Genomic DNA, 16,813 nt, shown 5'->3' with positions numbered 1-16,813 from the left:
GCGAGGTCAGTACAGGTGCATCAAAGCTGGGACCGAGAGACTGAAAAACAGCTTCTATCTCAAGGCCATCAGACTGTTAAACAGCCACCACTAACATTGAGTGGCTGCTGCCAACACACTGACTCAACTCCAGCCACTTTAATAATGGGAATTGATGGGAAATTATGTAAAATATATCACTAGCCACTTTAAACAATGCTACCTAATATAATGTTTACATACCCTACATTACTCATCTCATATGTATACGTATATACTGTACTCTATATCATCTACTGCATCCTTATGTAATACATGTATCACTAGCCACATGCTAAGCTTCCCATGCTAATGCCTAGGCTTTAGCTTAGGTGACTAACGCGGTGTTAGGGTGTGCAGGAGGCCCAGGTTTGAAGCCAGTCAGTCCCTCAGACACCATCCACAGTTACAGTATATAATGGCCTCACCCCATAGAACCCAGTCAGTCCCTCAAACACCATCCACAGTTACAGTATATAATGGCCTCACCCCATAGAACCCAGTCAGTCCCTCAAACACCATCCACAGTTACAGTATATAATGGCCTCACCCCATAGAACCCAGTCAGTCCCTCAGTTACACCATCCACAGTTACAGTATATAATGGCCTCACCCCCAGTCAGTCCCTCAAACACCATCCACAGTTACAGTATATAATGGCCCAGTCAGTCCCCTCAAACACCATCCACAGTTACAGTTACAGTATATAATGGCCTCACCCCATAGAACCCAGTCAGTCCCTCAAACACCATCCACAGTTACAGTATATGGCCTCACCCCATAGAACCCAGTCAGTCCCTCAAACACCATCCACAGTTACAGTAATAATGGCCTCACCCCATAGAACCCAGTCAGTCCCTCAAACACCATCCACAGTTACAGTATATAATGGCCTCACCCCATAGAACCCAGTCAGTCCCTCAAACACCATCCACAGTTACAGTATATAATGGCCTCACCCCATAGAACCCAGTCAGTCCCTCAAACACCATCCACAGTTACAGTATATAATGGCCTCACCCCATAGAACCCAGTCAGTCCCTCAAACACCATCCACAGTTACAGTATATAATGGCCTCACCCCATAGAACCCAGTCAGTCCCTCAAACACCATCCACAGTTACAGTATATAATGGCCTCACCCCATAGAACCCAGTTACAGTCCCTCCCAGTCCACAGTTACAGTATATAATGGCACCCCATCCCAGTCAGTCCCTCAAACACCATCCACAGTTACAGTATATAATGGCCTCACCCCATAGAACCCAGCCAGTCCCTCAAACACCATCCACAGTTACAGTATATAATGGCCTCACCCCATAGAACAGCATGTGGCTAAGCGAACCCTTCATGACAGTGACTGTATGGGCAGTGCACAGACCCATCATTCCCCTCTTTCTTCTCTCTATCCTCCTCTCTTCACATCTCTCTCCCTTTGACCCCTCTAAAGAACCATGAGACCGTAATGATTTTCCTCCCTTTGGTCTCCGAGGTAGATTTCATCCGAGGTGTTCTGCTGGTGAAAATCGATGCGGCCTAATCCTTTTCTCCCCCCCCCCCTCGTTTACCCCCCTTTTGTGGTGGCGGCGGACGCACTCACAGACAAAGGCACTGTTACGCCGGCGCGGCCGGGGGACGAGGGACGAAAAGAGTATATCACTAACGCCGGCTAAGTGCTTTAGCCATGGCTGTCAGGGAAATGGGCCCATGGAACTAGCAGAAAGAGACAGGACGACAATAGCCACAACACGGACAAAAGGCCATTTTTATGTCATCATCACCGCTAGAGCCGAAGTGGAGTACAGTAGCTCTGAGGAATAGAAGCTAGTCTTCACTACTAGGCTTTTGTTCGAAGTAAAACCCCAAACTGTCCGTTGCCATAGCAATGTGTTATTTCAAACTGCCGTAACACTGGAGTGGGGTTTCTTGAAAAAAGAAATAAAAGCTTCCAGATAATTCAGTACTCAAAGGACTGCCTAAATGGATACCACAGGCTTTGTGAACTTACTCTCATTTGCGAGACGTTTCGATGAAGAAAAAAACATTTTTATTTTCAACTTTGCATTGTTCTCTTTGTTCAACCAGTAAAACCCACAAAAACATGAACATTCAGGGCATGAAAGTACATTCTGATAAAAACAAAACACTTGATTTCAGTTTTTATAGAATATTTATATGTTTAAAAAAAATATCCCATTCACCTTAAAATGGCCACCCCATTGAGTATCATCCCTGGGTTTAGATATGTCGAAGCCTTGCAGTAGGTAGACTTATGCAAAGCCCTGCTGCCATAGCTTATTAATAACGGAAAGACGATATCCCTCCCCGATATCTCCCCGATATCTCTGTTTCTACAGTCCGCCCATCAGGAGCCCTTTAAAGGTCGAAGGGTTACAGTAAATCCTACCATGTTATTGGAATATGGCTCTATGGCTCTCCTCTGCAATCGAAACTCAACAGAAATCTCCACTGACCTCCTCCTTCCCCCCCCGCCGCTGACAGCAGAGTCAATAAAACTGAAATAATCTCAACCTTGGAGAATACTTGTGGCACCGCACGCTTAATTATTTTGATTTGATTTCCCTTCTCCTGTCATCCTGTCCTATGTTTGATTACTTCATAAAAACTATTGTAGGATGTTTGTCGAAGGATTAGGTCATTTGACTTTTCGAAAGGGGGATAGTTAGTTATTCAATGGTATTGCAGCAGGCAAAGGCACGTCTTATAGTGTTTGACAACATGAAAACGAAGATAGAATAGACTGTATTGTCAGGCCCTGATCTGCTTCACCTGTCTGGTGATTGTCTCCACCCCCTCCAGGTGTCGGTTATTTTCCCCAGTGTATTTATCCCTGTTTCCCCTGTCTCTCTGGGCCAGTTCGTCTTGTATGTTTTTCAGGTCTACCAGCGTTTTCTCCCCCTTGCTCCTGCTTTCTATTTCTCTTTTACTTGTCCTCCCGGTTTTGACCCTTGCCTGTTCTGGACTCTGTACACGCCTGCCTGACCACTCTGCCTGGCCTGAGACTGCCCTGAGCCTGCCCTGAGCCTGCCCTGAGACTGCCCTGAGACTGCGCTGAGCCTGCCCTGAGACTGCCCTGAGACTGCCCTGAGCCTGCCCTGAGCCTGCCCTGAGACTGCGCTGAGCCTGCCCTGAGACTGCCCTGAGACTGCCCTGAGCCTGCCCTGAGCCTGCCCTGAGACTGCCCTGAGACTGCGCTGAGCCTGCCCTGAGACTGCCCTGAGCCTGCCCTGAGCCCGCCCTGAGCCTGCCCTGAGACTGCCCTGAGCCTGCCCTGAGACTGCCCTGAGACTGCCCTGAGCCTGCCCTGAGACTGCCCTAAGACTGCGCTGAGCCTGCCCTGAGACTGCCCTGAGCCTGCCCTGAGCCTGCCCTGAGCCTGCCCTGAGCCTGCCCTGAGACTGCCCTGAGCCTGCCCGCCGACCTTCACCTCTGTTTTCCTCTGGATTACCAACCTGCATCTGTCTTCTACTTGCCCCTGTTGGAACATTAAATATTGTTTGGACAGTCTGCATCTGAGTCTTACTTTGATTCCTGATATGTAGATTAAGTGTTGGAGTTAGGTATGAGCTGTGGATAAAATGTTCCTTTGGGAGATTGCTCTCCACCCTGTTAATAGACTACATGGTAAACAAATGTATTTTTTTAAACAGTGACTTAGCTTACACAACCTTGTTTCTATGAAGCTAAAAGACTATTACTTGATTACAATCTGCTGTCCCACGTAAACATCAACCTAGGTTTTCTATCTCTGAAGAGTTACAAATGTGTCTATACACTAAAGTTCTCAGTTTCCCCTACTAGAAACTCCTAGGACTTAGAGACATAGCGAGTTCTTAAATTTCATGCAGCTAATGTACTACTAATGTTTGGTTGTTACTCTTAGAAAGGATCATTTAGAAGGAGCAAGATGGTCCAGTATTGTATTATTCCCAGTTGTTCTAACTAAAAGCTAATGGGCTCAGAGACAGAATGTAACATTGGGTAACTAGTATCTTTGCAGCACAGGGCTTTTTTATTGCACATCTTTGGCCTCCTAATGGGAAGCAGTTTAGTGGCTGTGTTTGAGCTCAGGGGCTTCAAAAGAGTGATAGCATGGAGTGATAGCCAAGAGGAATAGAATAGAAGGATAGCATGGATGGGTAGCATGGAGGAATAGAATAGAAGGATAGCATGGAGGAATAGAATAGAGGGATAGCATGGAGGAATAGAAGAGGGATAGCATGGAGTGATAGCCAAGAGGAATAGAATAGAAGGATAGCATGGATGGGTAGCATGGAGGAATAGAATAGAAGGATAGCATGGAGGAATAGAATAGAGGGATAGCATGGAGGAATAGAATAGAGGGATAGCATGGAGGAATAGAATAGAGGGATAGCATGGCGGAATGGAATAGAGGGATATCATGGAGGAATGGAATAGAGGGATATCATGGAGTGATAGCCAAGAGGAATAGAATAGAAGAATAGCATGGAGGGGTAGCATGGAGGAATAGAATAGAGGGATAGCATGGAGGAATAGAATAGAGGGATATCATGGAGGAATGGAATAGAGGGATATCATGGAGTGATAGCCAAGAGGAATAGAATAGAAGGATAGCATGGAGGGGTAGCATGGAGGAATAGAATAGAGGGATAGCATGGAGGGGTAGCATGGAGGAATAGAATAGAGGGATAGCATGGAGGAATAGAATAGAGGGATAGCATGGAGGAATGGAATAGAGGGATAGCATGGAGGAATAGAATAGAGGGATAGCATGGAGGAATAGAATAGAGGGATAGCATGGAGTGATAGCGGGCCTCCCAAGTGGTGCAGTGGTCTAGCTTGAGGCATCACTACAGACCCGGGTTCGATCCCAGGCTGTGTCACAACCGGCCGTGACCGGGAGTCCCATAGGGCGGTGCACAATTGGCCCAGCATCGTTTGGCGCTGTAATGTTTTGGAGGAAACATGACTCAACCTTTGCCTCTCCCAAGCCCGTTGGGGGTTGCAGCGATGAGATAAGATCGTAATTGAAATTGGGAGAAAAAGGGGGTAAAATCCCCACCCCAATTTTTTTTTAAGAATAGATGGATATACAGTTTTAGTTGGAAGTTAACATACACCTTTTCATTTTTTAATTTCACCTTTATTTAACCAGGTAGGCTAGTTGAGAACAAGTTCTCATTTGCAACTGCGACCTGGCCAAGATAAAGCATAGCAAATTCGACACATACAACAACACAGAGTTACACATGGAATAAACAAAACATAGTCAATAATACAGTAGAACAAAAGAAAACAAAATGTCTATATACAGTGAGTGCAAATAAGGTAAGATAAGGGAGTTAAGGCAATAAATAGGCCATGGTGGCGAAATAATTACAATATAGCAATTAAACACTGGAATGGTAGATGTGCAGAAGACGAATGTACAAGTAGAGATACTGGGGTGCAAAGGAGCAAGATAAATAAATAAATAAATAAATAAATATTGTATTAATATAATAATAATAATAATATATGCCATTTAGCAGACGCTTTTATCCAAAGCGACTTACAGTCATGTGTGCATACATTCTACGTATGGGATGAGGTAGGTAGATAGATGGGCTGTTTACAGATGGGCTATGTACAGGTGCAGTGATCTGTGAGCTGCTCTGGCAGCTGGTGCTTAAAGCTAGTGAGGGAGTTATGAGTCTCCAGCTTCAGAGATTTTTGCAGTTCGTTCTAGTCATTGGCAGCAGAGAACTGGAAGGAAAGACGACCAAAGGAGGAATTGGCTTTGGGGGTGACCAGTGAGATATACATGCTGGAGCACGTGCTACGAGTGGGTGCTGTTATGGTGACCAGTGAGCTGAGATAAGGCGGGGCTTTAACTAGCAAAGACTTGTAGTTAGCCTGTAGCCAGTGGGTTTGGCGACGAGTATGAAGCGAGGGCCAACCAACGAGAGCGTATAGGTCGCAATGGTGGGTAGTGTATGGGGCTTTGGTGACAAAACAGATAGCACTGTGATAGACTGCATCCAGTTTGTTGAGTAGAGTGTTGGAGGCTATTTTATAGATGACAACACCGATGTCGAGGATCTGTAGGATGGTCAGTTTTACGATGGCATGTTTGGCAGCATGAGTGAAGGATGCTTTGTTGCGATATAAGAAGCCAATTCTAGATTTAATTTGGGATTGGAGATGCTTAATGTGAGCCTGGAAGGAGAGTTTACAGTCTAATCAGACACCTAGGCATTTGTAGTTGTCCACGTATCCTAAGTCAGAGCTGTCCAGAGTAGTGATGCTGGACGGGTGAGCAGGTGCGGGCAGGGATCAGTTGAATAGCATGCATTTAGTTTTCCCTGCGTTTAAGAGCAGTTGGAGGCCACGGAAGGAGAGTTGTATGGCATTGAAGCTCGTCTGGAGGTTAGTTAACACAGTGTCCAAAGAGGGGCCAGAAGTATACAGAATGGTGTCGCCTGCGTAGAGGTGTACCAGAGAATAACCAGCAGCAAGAGCAACATGATTGATGTATACAGAGAAGAGGATTGAACCCTGTGGCACCCCCATAGAGACAGCCAGAGGTCCGGACAACAGGCCCTCCAATTTGACACACTGAACTCTATCAGAGAAGTAGTTGGTAAACCAGGCGAGGCAATCATTTCAGAAACCAAGGCTGTCGAGTCTGCCAATAAAAATGTGGTGATTGACAGAGTCAAAAGCCTTGGCCAGGTCGATGAATACGGCTGCACAGTAATGTCTCTTATCGATGGTGGTTATGATGTCGTTTAGGACCTTGAGCGTGGCTGAGGTGCACCCATGACCAGCTCTGAAACCAGATTGCATAGCGAAGAAGGTACGGTGGGATTCGAAATTGTTGGTAATCTGTTTGTTAACTTGGCTTTCACAGGGTAGGATAGATATAGGTCTGTTGCAGTTTGGGTCTAGAGTGTCACCCCCTTTGAAGAGGGGGATGACCACGGCAGCTTTCCAATCTTTGGGAATCTCAGACGATACGAAAGAGAGGTTGAACAGGCTAGTGATAAGGGTTGCAACAATTTCGGCAGATCATTTTAGAAAGAGAGGGTCCAGATTGTCTAGCCATGTTGATTTGTAGGGGTCCAGATTTTGCAGCTCTTTCAGAACATCAGCTATCTGGATTTGGGTAAAGGAGAAATGGTGGGGGCTTTGGCAGGTTGCTGTGGAGGGTGCCGGGCAGTTGACCGGGGTAGGGGTAGCCAGGTGGAAAGCATGGCCAGCCGAATGCTTATTGAAATTCTCAATTATAGTGGATTTATCGGTGGTGACAGTGTTTCCTAGCTTCAGAGCAGTGGGCAGCTGGGAGGAGGTGCTCTTATTCTCCACTTTACAGTGTCCCAGACCTTTTTTGAGTTAGTACTACAGGATGCACATTTCTGTTTGAAAAAGCCAGCTTTAGCTTTCCTAACTGCCTGTGTATATTTGTTCCTAACTTCCCTGAAAAGTTGCATATCACGGGGGCTATTCGATGCTAATGCAGAACTCCACAGGATGTTTTTGTGCTGGTGAAGGTCAGACAGGTCTGGGGTGAACCAAGGGCTATATCTATTCCTAGTTCTACATTTTTTTAATGGAGCATGCTTATTTAAGATGGTGAGGAAGGCACTTTTAAAGAATAGCCAGGCATCATCTACTCACGGGAGGACGTTGAGGACATTCCAGGATACCCCGGCCAGGTCAATTAGAAAGGCCTGCTCGCAGAAGTTTTTTAGGGAGCGTTTGACATTGATGAGGGGTGATCGTTTGATCACAGACCCATTACGAATGCAGGCAATGAGGCAGTGATCGCTGAGATCTTGATTGAAAACAGCAGAGGTGTATTTGGAGGGTGAGTTAGTTAGGATGAGACCTATGAGGGTGCCCGTGTTTAAGGAGTTGGAGTTGTACCTGGTAGGTTCATTGATCATTTGTGTGAGATTGAGAGCATCAAGCTTGGATTGTAGGATGGCCGGGGTGTTAAGCATGTCCCAGTTTAGGTCACCTAGTAGCACAAGCTCAGAAGATAATGTGGGGCAATCTATTCACATATGGTATCGAGGGCACAGCTGGGGGCAGAGGGAGGTCTATAGCAAGCGGCAACAGTGAGAGACTTGTTTCTGGAAAGGTGCATTTTTAGAAGTAGAAGCTCGAATTGTTTGGGTACAGACTTGAATAGTAATACAGAACTCTGCAGGCTATCTTTCAGTAGATTGCAACACCGCCCCCTTTGGCAGTTCTATCTTGTCGGAAAATGTTATAGTTGGCGATGGAGATTAAGGTTTTTGGTGGTTTCATAAACCAGGATTCAGACACGACTAAGACATCCTGGTTGGCAGAGTGTGCTAAAGCAGTGAGTAAAACCAACTTAAGGCTTCTAATGTTAACATTGATGAAACCAAGGCTTTTACGGTTACAGAAGTCAACAAATGAGAGTACCTGGGGAGTGGGAGTGGTGCAAGGCACTGCAGGACCTGGATTAACCTCTCCCTCACCAGAGGAACAGAGGAGAAGTAGGATAAGGGTGCTGCTAAAGGCTACACGAACTGGCTGTCTAGCACGTTCGGAACAGAGAGTAAAAGGAGCAGGTTTCTGGGCACGATAGCATAGATTCAAGGCATAGTGTACAGACAAAGGTAAGGTAGGATGTGAGTACATTGGAGGTAAACCTAGGCATTGAGTAATGAGAGATATAGTCTCTAGAGACGTTTAAACCAGGTGATGTCATCGCATATAGGGTGGCAGGGTAGCCTAGTGGTTAGAGCGTTGGGCTAGTAACCGGAAGGTTGCAAGTTCAAACCCCCGAGCTGGCACGGTACAAATCTGTCGTTCTGCCCCTGAACAGGCAGTTAACCCACTGTTCCGAGGCCGTCATTGAAAATAAGAATTTGTTCTTAACTGACTTGCCTAGTTAAATAAAGGTAATATAAATAAAAATAAATAAATATATAGGAGGTGGAACAACATGGTTGGGTAAGGCATATTGAGCAGGGCTAGAGGCTCTACAGTGAAATAAGACAGTAATCACTAACCAGGACAGTAATAGACGAGGCATATTGATATTAGAGAGATGCATGCGTAGCCAAGTGAACATATGGGTCCACGGCAATTCTGACAGTGAGCAGGCTGATGCTAAACAAGCTAGCAGTTAGCAGACCGGGTTAGCAAGCAAGTAGTTAGTAGACCGAGGATAGCAATTTAGCCTTTGGGGAACGTCGCGATGGGGGTAAGTCTGTTTTTTCCTCTTCGTACGGTGACGTCGATAGACCAGTCGTGGAATTAGTAGGGTTCCAGGTAGCTCTAGGTAGGTAGCAGGCCTAGCAGGTTAGCAGAATGGGCCTTCAGAGGGCGTCGCGCCTGAGGGGCCTGTTGGAATCATCTGGCAGGTTATGTCGGTATTCCAGTCTTAGAGGATCGGCGGGGTTCCGTGCCCCGTACTGGCAGAAGAAGGGGTCTGGATATTGTAATCCAGGAGTGAGTCGGGAGATGGGTCTAGCCCCAGGCTAGTTGGTCAGGACAGAAACGTTAGCCAGGAATAGTCAACCCGGGTTGCGGATAGCTAGCTGTGAAGATCTAGATGAAAAGGTTCAGAGTTTGATAGGAATTGGGGGATATGGAGTGAAAAATAGGTCTCTTATGCTCTGGTTTGAAACGCGTTATACGAACTGGTGAGAGCTTTCCGAGCTAAAGGTTAGTTGATGACTGCTAGCAGTGGTGAGCTGACTGATAGCTGGTTGCTAGTTAGCTAGCTAGCTTCAGTTGAGGTATTCCAGTTCGGAGGTAAATGGAAATACTTTAGGAAAAAAACAAAAAACAGATCCACACCACATTGGGTGAGGTGGGTTGCAGGAGAGTATTTTGAAGTTAAGGTTTAGGGAAAATATTAAATAGAATGTGAAGAAAAAGCTATATACACATGGGATGGGACGAGACAAGACAAAGACAAAGAAGTCTGACTGCTACGCCATCTTGGATCTGGATGACCTTAGCCAAATACATTTAAACTCATTACTGACATTTAATCCTAGACCTATTTTAGGTCAGTTAGGATTACCACTTTATTTTAAGAATGTGAAATGTCAGAATAATAGTAGAGAGAGTGATTTATTTCAGCTTTTATTTCTTTCATCACATCCCCAGTGGGTCAGAAGTTTACATACACTCAATTAGTATTTGGTAGCATTGCCTTTGAATTGTTTAACATGGGTTAAACCTTCTTGGTAGCCTTCCACAAGCTTCCCACAATAAGTTGGGTACATTTTGGCCCATTCAGAGCTGGTGTAACTGAGTCAGGTTTGTAGGCCTCCTTGCACGCACATTCTTTTTCAGTTCTGCCCACAGATTTTCTATATGACTACGGTCATGGCTTTGTGATGGCCACTCCAAAACCTTGACTTTGTTGTCCTTTCAGTTGCGACCAAGCTTTAACTTCCTGACTGATGTCTTGAGATGTTTCTACAATATATACATATAATTTTCCTTTGTCATGATGCCATCTATTTTGTGAAGTGCACCAGTCCCTCCTGCAACAAAGCACCCCCACAGCATGATGCTGCCACCCCCGTGCTTCACGGTTGGGATGGTGTTCTTCTACTTGCAAGCCCCCCTTTTTCCTCCAAACATAACGATGGTCATTATGGCCAAACAGTTCTATTTTTGTTTCATCAGACCAGAGGACATTTCTCCAAAAAGTACGATCTTTGTCCCCATGTGCAGTTGCAAACCGTAGTCTGGCTTTTTAATGGCGATATTGGATCAGTGGCTTCTTCCTTGCTGAGCAGCCTTTCATGTTATGTCGATATCGGACTCGTTTTACTATGGATATAGATACTTTTGTACCCGTTTCCTCCAGCATCTTCACAAGGTCCTTTGCTGTTGTTCTGGGATTGATGTGCACTTTTCGCACTAAAGTATGTTCATCTCTAGGAGACATAACGCATCTCCTTCCTGAGCGGAATGATGGCTGCGTGGTCCCATGGTGTTTATACTTGCGTACTATTGTTTGTAAAGATGAACGTGGTACCTTCAGGCATTTGGAAATTGCTCCCAAGAATGAACCAGACTTGCGGAGGTCTACAATTGTTTTGCTGATTTCTTTTGATTTTCCCATGATGTCAAGCAAAGAGGCACTGAGTTTGAAGGTAGGCCTTGAACTACACCTCCATTTGACTCAAATGATAACAGTTAGCCTATCAGAAGCTTCTAAAACCATGCTTAAAGCAAAGCTATTTAAAGGCACAGTCAACTTAGTGTATGTAAACTTCTGACCCACTGGAATGGTGATACAGTGAATTATAAATTAAATGATCTCTCTGTAAACAATTGTTGGAAAACTTACTTGTGTCATGTACAAAGTAGATGTTCTAACCGACTTGCCAAAACTATAGTTTGTTAACAAGAAATATGTGGAGTGTTTGAAAAACGAGTTTTAATGACTCCAACCTAAGTGTATGTAAACGTCTGACTTCAACTGTAATAGAGCGATAGTGGTACAACTGCTGATTTCATTTCTCCATTGTTTTCTTTCTGTCACTTTATGCTCTCGGACACAAGGCCTGCATGGCGGAGCAGTTCTCTGAGATAAGAGTTGCTTATCTGCAGCGGTGGTTGGTCGATTGTTTTGATGTAGAGTTATAATGGTGCCTCTTTTGATCAGGACGAGCCACTTTGAGGGGCCTAAGTACATCTAACATGCCCAGGCATCTATCATCTGAAAGGTATGGCCGTGGCAGATAAGGGCCTGCCTCTGTTCTATTCGCCACGGTCCAACTATTGCCTTTAACAGAGCTCACGGTCGCTGAAAGACAGAAATCACACCTCCGGCATGTGTTGCGCTTCCTGATTCATTGTTGACCTTTACGGTTTAAATGTCTCCAATCTTTTTCCTTTTTGACGCATTGTTGAGGAAATGAAGAGGAAGAAAGAAAGAGAAGAGAGGGACAGACTGACGTCACCAATAAGAAACAGGAAGAAAGAGAGGGACAGACTGACGTCACCAATAAGAAACAGGAAGAAAGAGAGGGACAGACTGACGTCACCAATAAGAAACAGGAAGAAAGAGAGGGACAGACTGACGTCACCAATAAGAAACAGGAAGAAAGAGAGGGACAGACTGACGTCACCAATAAGAAACAAAGCAGGAAGAAAGAGAGGGACAGACTGACGTCACCAATGACAAAGCAGGAAGAAAGAGAGGGACAGACTGACGTCACCAATGACAAAGCAGGAAGAAAGAGAGGGACAGACTGACGTCACCAATGACAAAGCAGGGTGTGATATGTCAGCTTTAATTCACTGTTGTGTTGTGCTCAAAGTTATTACACCGAAAATGTAAATCAATGAAGGATATTTAAATCTCCATTTTTTATTTTATGTTATTGCTCCTCATCAGGAATATGTAGTAATTTTAGCTGTGTGGTTGTGTGTCCACCTGAAACATGGTATGTCCTCAGTCTCGGCCCTCATCCCTTTAAGCCAGTATATTCCTCATAACCAATGGTAGATTGTGGCACTTGGGGTGCTTTAAAACACCCCGCCACTGGTGTTTAAAAAGACAGCCTAATCATCTAAGCCTTAAATTCAATTATTCCAGACGGCAGACATTTTACAATCTCCGATGGCTCCATTGACTTTCAACAGCAATTTTCTTAGTGGGCTGTTCCGTGCTGTGGCATACAACCAGGGGCTTAGAAACTACTGTATACACTTTTTAAAGACTGAAAAAACACACACACTTCTCCGTCCTTCTTCCTCATGTCAGATCTAATGCGATTGTGTCTGATGTATCCCCCAGCCTCTCTGTAGAGCTCTGGGATATCACTGCTACCAATCCCTAAGCACACTGGGCTCAGGCTTTGCCTTTGCCTTCGCAGGCAGAAGTGCGGGAGAGACACTTACTGTAAGGAAGAAGTGAAAAATGGCGGCCATGCGTGAGATGAAAATGAATCTGTCAGTGGATGGAGGGCTACAGTAGGTTCTCTTCCTCTCCTTTTGTGCAAACGTGTGAGGTTTTCACATCGCCATCAATCATCAGATGTGCTCCGGTTTGACCTTCCTCAGTATATTCTGTGGATGCGATTGATTCCAACACCTCACTCCCCAAAGCGGGACGCTCCTCCCGACTGCCTTTCCCTCAGAACTGACATTTGTGTCACACTTATTTAGGTCCTCTTGCTCTCTTGTCCTTCCTCCCTCTATTTCTGACTTTGTACCTATTTCTCTATATCCCTCTCGGCATCTCCCTCACCTCTCCCTCTTTCCCTTCCTCTCCTCCTCGGGAATTGTCTAATTGACCCCATTGTACTCCGGACCATTGGTGGCCATTTTGTTTTCCCTACTCATTGAGACACTATTTATAGACTGAGAAGCTATGTGCCTGCTGGTCCATTGTCGGCTCTCCACTCTTGCAGTAGCTCTCAGCTGCACCAGATGGTAATGGCTGTGCCGGGGCACGTTCTGGAGTGGGCCCTCAAGCAGGGAGATGGAGAACAAGCCGCTTGATTTAAAGATGCTTAAAATCTTAAAGTTTCTCTTTAGCTACTCCTTCTAAAGGCAGTCTACCAGCCTCCTTAGAGCAACATACTGATTATTTAAGTTATTTTTATTGCAGTTTTTGTGCCTCCTCTTTAGTTTGTAAGCTAACCAGTGAGCATCCATTTTGTTTTGTAAAGTTTCCATAATGGAAAAAGTATAACACTATAATATGTATCTCTGTAGTTGCAGTAAATGCATCGAGAAGGAAGTCTGGGGTAAAATGATGAATTGTTAGTTGAATGCATGGGTGATTGTGTGAGGCATGGGCTCTACACAATGGAGAGGAGTCCATTGATAATGGCAACACCAGCTGTGGACTTCGGCGAAGAAGCGATGCATCATAATCATCCACTAACAGAACAGCATGTGAATCCAAGGAATATTTATTGTGCGGGGATCCAAGTGTGGGGTTGGTTTGCTCCGATTGGACTTTGTTTAGTTGTTTGAGAATGGATCTTATACATGTGTGGTATTGTATTGCCCACCGGCTGAGGAGAAAGAGTGTTGTTGCCCTAACCCAGACTGACAAGGTGTGAACCAAAGGGTTCACTCCACAGCCATGCACCAGCTGAACCCATAAGAACACACACACACACACCATGGCAGCCTGACATGACTTCACCTCAAAAAGTTAACCAAAGAAGACTTTCTAGCAATGTTGCTGTGTGTGTGTGTGTGTGTGTGTGTGTGTGTGTGTGTGTGTGTGTGTGTGTGTGTGTGTGTGTGTGTGTGTGTGTGTGTGTGTGTGTGTGTGTGTGTGTGTGTGTTCACACTATGCTAGGGAGGAATCAATATTTCACCTGTCGTAATATCGCAGTGCCCAAAAAAAACTGTTGTGTGATCTGACATTGGTGTGTTGTTTTTCCCATGCCAGGGGGAACACTGAGATCTAGCTTCTCATCAGATCTCCTGAAAGTGAGTAAATCAATATATTTTTCTACCTCTCCATATCACAGGTGTATTGTACATTATCCACATTGTGCTGCTGTTGTACAGTACTGTCAGAGCTTTGCTGTAGAAAGAGGCTGAGCTGTGTGTGTGTGTGTGTGTGTGTGTGTGTGTGTGTGTGTGTGTGTGTGTGTGTGTGTGTGTGTGTGTGTGTGTGTGTGTGTGTGTGTGTGTGTGTGTGTGTGTGTGTGTGTGTGTGTGTGTGTGTGTGTGTGAGATTCCAACATCCCCATCAGCAAAGAGGCAAGCCGCGTGAGAGTGCTCCAACCGGGGCTACGTCGGCGCATTGAATTGTGGGATAATGGCACCGTGGGGTAGAGCAGCTGTAGTGAGGCTAACTCCAGTGGTGTCACGGTAACAGCTCTGACAGTGTCTGGCTAACAATCACTAAGTGTGGTCATGACTGACAACCCCTAGGGGCTCGGCCTCTGTTCATGCTTTCTTTCTTGTGTGTGCTTTTAGTTCATACTCGCTTTTGTTGCTTTTGTTGTTGCTTTACGTTCAGTATTTGAATGTGTCACGGTCTTTGTAAAGCTGTAGTTTTCTGACTTTATACCCTCAAACTGTGTTTTACCTCAGGAGAAGCTCTTTGATGATTTGTCACAGCAATCCACCTCTTGTATATCCCTGTTTGTTCCAGTTTGTTAGCAATTTGGGCTAACGTTAGCTCTCCGTTAGCTTGTGTTCATTCCTTCCTCGTTCCTGAGGTTTAAAACCGTGGGCTCCATTGCACTGGGCAAGCTGAGGTATTTAAACAATTGTTACTATTTGAACCCTTGTGAAAACATAATCATCTCCTCACATCAGCCATTTCACAAAACACTTATGACAACAATAATCAGCTCGCGTTCCCTGGCCTCGACCTACCCAGAATGCATCGGTTTCCTCTTAGTAGATGCCAACCACTCTAAGGCAAAGAGGGAAGAGAAGTGCTACATCACTACTGCCACCTGTGTCCCTGAGAAGTGGAGACAGTAATTACCAGCTGTTTGTGTGACTTTCAGTACAACGACAGAGGGGCCTCGGTTAATGAGCGCCGGGGTTGAGAAGCAGACACCGGGCTGTAATTGGCCCATAAAGCCAAACAACATCTCATGTAAGATTATTATTCATAGATCACACACAGAGTGAGAGGGAGGCATTATACGAACACGTCAACACCACTTCGATCCACGGCGTCAAATATCGTTCCAGCCCACACAGTCACAGACAGACGTGCATCATCGCCTGTCAATCTGAATCAACGGTGAGAATTAAGAGCGGTCACGTCGCGATCAGGATGGAGGAAGATAGAAACACTCTGTGACCATGGTGACAAAGCATCTGCTGTTGTGGTTGTCACTGGCTGTTGGCTCTCTCTCTAGTGTTTGTGTGTGTGTGATAAAGATTGTGACATTCAGAGCAAAAACCGAAATAATGGATACAATAAACATCCTCTTCAAGAATATCCCCATGTTTTCTCTGAGATTATACTTGGATGTATTTATATGAGCAAGTGCAATATGCATGCTGTACATTAATACCAGTGTAAAATACTTATTTATAAAATTTGAGTACTATTTCAGTAGTTTTTGGGGATATCTGTAATTTACTATTTATATTTTTTGAGAACTTTTACTCTTACTCAATACATTTTCCCTGACACCCAAAAGTACATTTTGAATGCTTAGCAGGACAGAAAATGGTCCAATTCACGCATTTATCAAGAGAACATCCCTGGTCATCTCTACTGCCTCTGATCTGGCAGACTCACGAAACACACATGCTTCGTTTGTAAATTATGTCTGAGTGTTGGAGTGCGCCACTGGCTATACATAAATGTAAAAAACAAGAAAATTGTGCTTTTTGGTTTGCTTAATACAGTTTAAGTCGGAAGTTTACATACACTCAGTTTGGAGTCATTAACACTCCACAAATTTCTTGTTAGTCAATTGGAGGTGTACCTGTGGATGTATTTCAAGGCCAACCTTCAAACTCAGTCGCTCTTTGCTTGACATCATGGGAAAATCTAAAGAAATCGGCCAGATCTGTGCCTCGACACAATCCTGTCGCGGAGCTCTACGGACAATTACTTTGACCTCATGGCTTGGTTTTTGCTCTGACATGCACTATCAACTGTGGGACCTTATATAGACAGGTGTGTGCCTTTCCAAATCATGCCCAATCAATTGAATTTACCAGAGGTGGACTCCAATCAAGTTGTAGAAACATCAAGGATGATCAATGGGAACAGGATGCACCGGAGCTTAATTTCGTGTCTCATAGCAAAGGGACTGAATACTCATGGCTTTGTCATTATGGGGTATTGTGTGTA

General features: G+C 44.9%; 1 long non-coding RNA gene across 1 annotated transcript in view; it reads left to right on the top strand.

Annotated features, from left to right (window-relative positions):
• The window catches only part of LOC127913660 (uncharacterized), a 159,138-nt gene extending 143,225 nt beyond the window's left edge, over nt 1-15,913 (top strand). Inside the window, exons 3-4 of the long non-coding RNA XR_008086343.1 lie at nt 14,426-14,466; nt 14,717-15,913. This is a non-coding gene — a long non-coding RNA (uncharacterized LOC127913660). The remainder of the gene's footprint in view (nt 1-14,425; nt 14,467-14,716) is intronic.
• The last annotated feature ends 900 nt before the right edge of the window (nt 15,914-16,813 follow it).

This window comes from Oncorhynchus keta, chromosome 29 (assembly GCF_023373465.1).
Source record: "Oncorhynchus keta strain PuntledgeMale-10-30-2019 chromosome 29, Oket_V2, whole genome shotgun sequence".
Classification (NCBI taxonomy): Eukaryota; Metazoa; Chordata; class Actinopteri; order Salmoniformes; family Salmonidae; genus Oncorhynchus; species Oncorhynchus keta.
The sequence above is the reverse complement of the archived record's forward strand: the minus strand, read 5'-3'. Positions and strand labels throughout refer to the sequence as shown.